Raw genomic sequence first — 6,115 nt, forward strand, 5'->3', positions numbered from 1 at the left:
AATACACCGATCGTAAAAATGGATCTGAATTTCTTAATATTGCGGTTGGAGATAAGGTGAGAGTGAGAAAGCCTTTTCATGTGAAAATAGGAGAATTCCAGTTTGCTGATCCGTTGTCAGTACAACAACAAACAGGTCCGAGTTCATTCATCTTAAGTGATGGGAAAAGATGGAATTCAGCACGTCTTTCACTATGTCCAGAAGGAGAGGAAAACTCTGCACAGGATGAAATACTTGAAAGAGGCTGTACAATGGAGAACACTGTTTTGAGTTCTACCAGAAAGACTCAGGAGGTAGAGATAAGACTGAAGTATTTATTTACAAAAACACAAAAAATAGAATTATTTTGGCGTAGGCCCCATCCGTAGCGTGGATCTGAAGTTTGTAGATACCAGCTAATCCTGCTGAAGATGAAGGCAGGGCGGAGCCTACCCCCCGCATGGACAGGGCCAACCTGGTGGTGGTGGGGAGGATGGAGGGAAATGACAGCGGCGGTATCTGCAAACTAGTGATGTGTCATGCGCAGAAGATGCGGCTCTGAGAGCCGATGCTTTGTAGTGAATCAGAAGAGCCGGCTCGCATCGAGTGAGAGCCGGCTCCCAGTTTTTTTCCTTTCGCTGCTTACCTCAAGGCAGAACTTTGTTTTGATTGGTCAGCAATGCATCGCGGCCAATTAGATGTGAGGATATGGGATCATACCATTATGTAAAAACAGAGAGGGGGGTGAAACAGGGCAGATAATCACCAGGGGAGCAGGGTTTCATATTTTATTGAAGCTTCCCCGGGCACCGCCATTGATTAGCGGACCCCCACCTGCTGTTAGCATCCCATTGACTCCCATTCATTTTGGCGTCACTTTGACAGCGAATAACTTTACACTCTGAGGCGTTTAAAGATTACATTTGTCCATTAATTATTTCTAAGAAAACACGAAAATGTATAAAAGGCTCCATTACCTTGTATCTTACGTTATGACCCCGTAAAAGCAGTTTTTGTAAAAAATAGGCTAACGATTGCGTCATAACCTACGACTCTCTGTCGCACAGTAGAGAAATTACCGTATGGACAGGAGGAGATGCTCGCAGGCAATCTTTTACTGTCCATGAGGCAATCGGGGGGATTGTGATTATGCAAAATGACAAAATAATTAATCAGAATACTTACCAAAATCTGCTCCTGTTCACACTCGCCGTCTCTGCAAGATTCAGTGGGTGATTCAGATTTCTCTTGGCACCAGCGATTAGAAGACTTACAATTGTCAGACAGGTTGCTCACGTGACATCTACGTCATCAAGCTCAGTTTGAGTCTGCGCAGTACGCTCGACCCCCAGGAAGTGAGTGCTTCTAATTGACTTCACTTGTCTCCGTTGAATCCAATCGGGTCGCGCTGTGTCCATTTCTTTTACTGTCTATGATAATCACAGAAAGAAGAAATAGGATCAGTCCATCAAAGCTGAGGCATCTGATTTGTTTGAATGCCAATCTTCACTGAGGACATTAATACTGTTTGCTTGAGTTCGGTTCTAGTTCTGTTCTGTGGATTTATTTGCTGTTTTGTTGTTAATTTGTGCAATAAAATGTTTGATTAAAATATTAAACAATACAAACAAAAGAATGGTTTTGTAACAAAATAAATGCACAAAATTAGGCAATTATAAGGATTCTCATAAAAACACTGCACGTGAAAGGGTTCACACAAACCATTAAATGTATTAATTTTTGCAAAAGTTATGGTAAAATAAAAGGCCTACAAAAAATCCCATATTAAGAGCCTTTCAGGAGTCGAAAGAGCCGGCTCTTCTTTGGGAGCTGAGCCAAAAGAGCCGGCTCTCTGAAAAGAGCCGAACTTCCCATCACTACTGCAAACACAATAGGATGTGAGTAGTGTGCTTTTATATCCATCGTGTTGAGAGCCGATTGGCTAGACCTTAATTGTAATGTGATGTGGACATTTAGTCTTCCTAGTAGAAAACTTACGCTTACGCTTCCATTTCTACCAGAAAGACTCAGGAGGTAGAGATAAGACTGAAGTATTTATTTACAAAAACAAAAAATAGAATTATTTTGGCGTAGGCCCCATCTGTAGCGTGGATCTGAAGTTTGTAGATACCAGCTAATCCTGCTGAAGACGAAGGCAGGGCGGAGCCTACCCCAAAAGAAAGAAGAATAATGTAATACGCACCAGATTAAGTATTTCTTAGAGGATCCTGGAACATGAACAAAAGAGATAAATTGAGATAATTAGCCAGACATAAGAAATGAACATCAGATTATAGTATTAGCTAAAGTATTAGCTTATATGGCAATGAATATAGACCACAGAGCCTCGAGAGAGGCCACGATAGGCCGGACAGAGTCAGGCCACGATAGGCCGGACAGAGGAGAGGCATGCCCACGATAGGCCGGACAGTGGGAGAGAGAAAGCAGGCCACGATAGGCCGGTTGTGTGGGCGAGAAAAGCCGCGCGCGTTTCAGTGAAAGGGCATGACTTTTCAAAATGTGAAAGCCTTGTGCGCTGAGACAACGCGCGGGTGTGGGATCAACATGGGCGACAGTTCCAGTAGTTTTCTAAGAGATTTACTGGGTCTGACGTGAAAAACGGACAAATCGGAATTCTAAAAAAACACCTCATTGTTGTTTACAGTCGAAGGTATGGATTAAATGGCTTTAATCACAGAACTATTATGTTTTTCATGCATGATTGTGTGTTTGTTTAGCGTTTAAAAACAAAATGTAGACACTGTCAGGCTTTCCCAGGAATAGATAGCTTGGAGCCTAGAATTTTGTTTTAATCTAAATGATGTGAAAATCATCTGTTTACTCCCACTGTCTCTGTGTTGAGTATAGGCGTCACTGAATTACACCTGTTACAGTTCATTTTAATGACGCGTTTGTCACTACTGAGGTACAAAATAAATGTATATATTTTATGTTTGTAGTTTATTTAGATAATCTATTAATTTATCCATCCCACAACATAATTTATAATTCATTAGACAAAGCTACTATTCAAACTGCAGTTTTTTTGCAGACAGCAAAAATCCTTTTAACCTTTCTGTTTGTTATCTTTATTATTATTATAAGTGCAAGAAAGAATTTTTTTGGTTTTTAGGGGGATAAATTGAAAGAACAGCAATGAGTGTTTACATTTGTTACAGTTACCATTTATTGTTTATCTTATTTTACATCAACTTAATGGTATAGTATGTATATTGTTATACAATTTCCTTGAAAATAGACCCTTTATAGTTTGGAAAAAAGTCAGATGTTTACATTTATGTGAAAACTTACAAGTTTCTATAAATAAAATAAAAAGAATGTATGACGCTCACTTATCCGTTTTTCTGTAATCTCATCAAAACTGGGTGAAAGTGTAATTTAAGTTCCTGTCTTCTTCGGGGTTGATCAGCCGCTCGGCTTCAGAAAATAATCCCCGCTCGTCGGCGCGGGAGGGCGTGGTTCCAAACGCGTATACGCGTGTAATATGGAATTGACTTTATCACGAGAATCAGCAGCACTTCTTTATTTAAAAAAGGGTTAATAGATAGCCCTCTCATAGATAAGAGGTAGAATTAGGCTGCCGACAGCACTCCTTGTTTATTTCTATTTTATAAGTGCAGACATAAAAAAAAAAATGACCCTTTTACAGATATTGTGGATTGCACAGTACGATAAAACTGGAAAGTGTATTTAAGTCTTTAGGGGTAGGAGAAAAAATCCTACGCGTTAATCACTCCAGACAGGATTGATAAACTCCATCTAAGACTGATCCAGATACAATTCTTTAGGCTAGCGCCAGCGCACCATCTGATAAAACTGCAAGACTGCCAGAAACTGCAAAAACCTATCCTCCCCCCAAAAAATATAGAAAATGAGCCAGATCAGCATGACCATAAAAAGATACTCATTTAAGCAAAGTCGCTGTGACATGTGAAGGCCACAATAGGCCAACTTCATAAACTGTAATGGACAACGTTCCCTGATGACCATCATAGCATAGTTATGCAAAGTGCCTCAGCAGTCTGTGTAAGGTGAAGGCAGCAACAGCCGGGTAAGACCAAACAAGCCTCGATTATAACGTAAAGTCTGCGTGAAATCAAAATTGACTTTACTAGCACACATGGCTAGTATTGATGTAAATGATCTGTGCAAGTTAATCCACTGAAAAATAAAAAAGAAAAACTTTTGTAATCCCTAATCAAAATCTGAACATTTACTTCCGCTGTCGAATGGCATTCCTTTTCTAATGACGTCAGTTTGACGGCATGGGCAGAATATCCTTAAACACACCCCTCCAGCCATTAGTTTGCAATAAGTGAAAGACAGACTAGAAGTGCAAACAAAAACCATGCCCTCTATTCAATAATCCGTTTCAGCTGGAAATACGTCACCACACTGAAATAAAGTCAGCAGCGACCTCCAGTTTACGTGGACTTTAAAGATGAGCAGACTCTTACCTAGAACTCAAATGAAAGATTGACCATATACATCAGCTTAATGAGCCTGCTTCATAATAGCGCCAGTCCAAGAGAGTGACCTGTGTAAAGATGAGGTGAGAGCCAAAGTTCTCTGCATCTGCAGCCGTGGAATTCCCACGAAGCTTGATGACTCCATATACCATGGGAAACCCGACGAGTGACCCCCATTCCTATACGAGGCATTCAGAATTATTGTAGATAGATGCAGATGAAACAATGACTGAATAAACAAAGACAAAAGCATATGATTAAGACAAAAATACTTAAAGGTGTGCAAAACATAGCCCATTTTTCAGAAGGAATAATGCGAGCAACGATCTTTATCAGTAGTGCTATAAAGATTGTTATCCTTTTAAATAAAACAAGCCTTAAAATGCCTCATTACAAAATAGTTGTTCCAAACATTGAATGTATTAGTTTGATTAACATCTTGATCATGCAGCGCTAGTTTGCTAGATAAACCATCACGCAACACCAAACGCTTTATCTTAAACGTTTGCGCAAATAACCTTGCAGAGAATAAAATGTATGCCCAAGGTGTAGGCTGATGAAGGCGAGATGCCGAAAGAGACCGTCAGCAGGCCCAGAGAGATTTCATGCGTGCAGGTTAACGTGAGCGTACAGATGAAATATTTTGTTGATAGAGACACAAGCAGCGCCGACACGACAGCTCGGAAAGCACCGGCGTTGCCATGTCCTCGATTTTTCTGAGGAATTGGGATATTGTAACACTGTTGCTTGCGGGTTGTTTTACATGTCCGCGAGTTGAAGCGACCCCAATAATGTGATATTTAGCGCCTGGAATGTGATTTTGTTTTTTTTTTCTCAGGGAACCCTTCTCGAAACGCGATTGGGATAGTTTTGAGTAGCAATTGGCGGTTTTGAAAAAACCTGGCAACACTGGAAAGCACTCGGAACTCCGTCAATGTTTCACTTCCTCTGCCGAGAAAACTCCGAAGCCTGTGTATCATCCAACACTACTAACGACCAAAAACATTCACTACACCAGAGCAAAGCCAACTATCTAATGTGCATCTTGAGAGGAATGTCAAACTCGCAATAGCTTGCAGGAGACGAACTTAACTGCAAGTAACCCAGTGAAAATCAGGCAATAGCCTAACGACAGTTTGCGCAAAAATGACAGCGGCGGTATCTGCAAACACAATAGGATGTGAGTAGTGCACTTTTATATCCATCGTGTTGAGAGCCGATTGGCTAGACCTTAATTGTAATGTGATGTGACATTTAGTCTTCCTAGTAGAACTTACGCTTATGCTTCCATTTCCGATAGGGGCTTGAGACAGAGACGCCCACCTTTGTGGACTCAAGACTATGTGTTGGAGTAATGTGTCTGAAGAGAAAGAAATAAGTCAGACCAAGAAGATATGTAAAGGGTGTAGGCGGATCGCTGCCCTATTTAAACAAAAAAAAAGTGAATATACACTGAATCCTGAAATGTTTGATGGACGTTATTCAAAAAAGTGTGCTAGAATCTTATGCTCCATTGAAATGCCTATATAAATAGACTGTTGTTTGAATGCATAAGAGGTCATTTGAATATGCTTATTTGAGATATTTGGTTGTTTGAGTAAAGCTTGAAGAAATGTCAATTCAAGATTTGCAGACGGCATCATGCA

The 6,115-nt window shown here is 40.4% G+C and overlaps 1 long non-coding RNA gene across 1 annotated transcript; it reads right to left on the reverse strand.

Moving 5' to 3' along the window:
- Positions 1-369: 369 nt before the first annotated feature.
- Positions 370-5,883, reverse strand: LOC122136351. Its single transcript, XR_006154084.1, has 3 exons — positions 5,642-5,883; positions 4,392-4,395; positions 370-505 (listed from the first exon to the last, which is right to left on the reverse strand). It is a non-coding gene; the product is annotated as an uncharacterized LOC122136351 (long non-coding RNA).
- Between the last annotated feature and the right edge of the window lie 232 nt (positions 5,884-6,115).

The sequence above is a fragment of the Cyprinus carpio genome, chromosome B2, assembly GCF_018340385.1.
Source record: "Cyprinus carpio isolate SPL01 chromosome B2, ASM1834038v1, whole genome shotgun sequence".
NCBI lineage: Eukaryota > Metazoa > Chordata > Actinopteri > Cypriniformes > Cyprinidae > Cyprinus > Cyprinus carpio.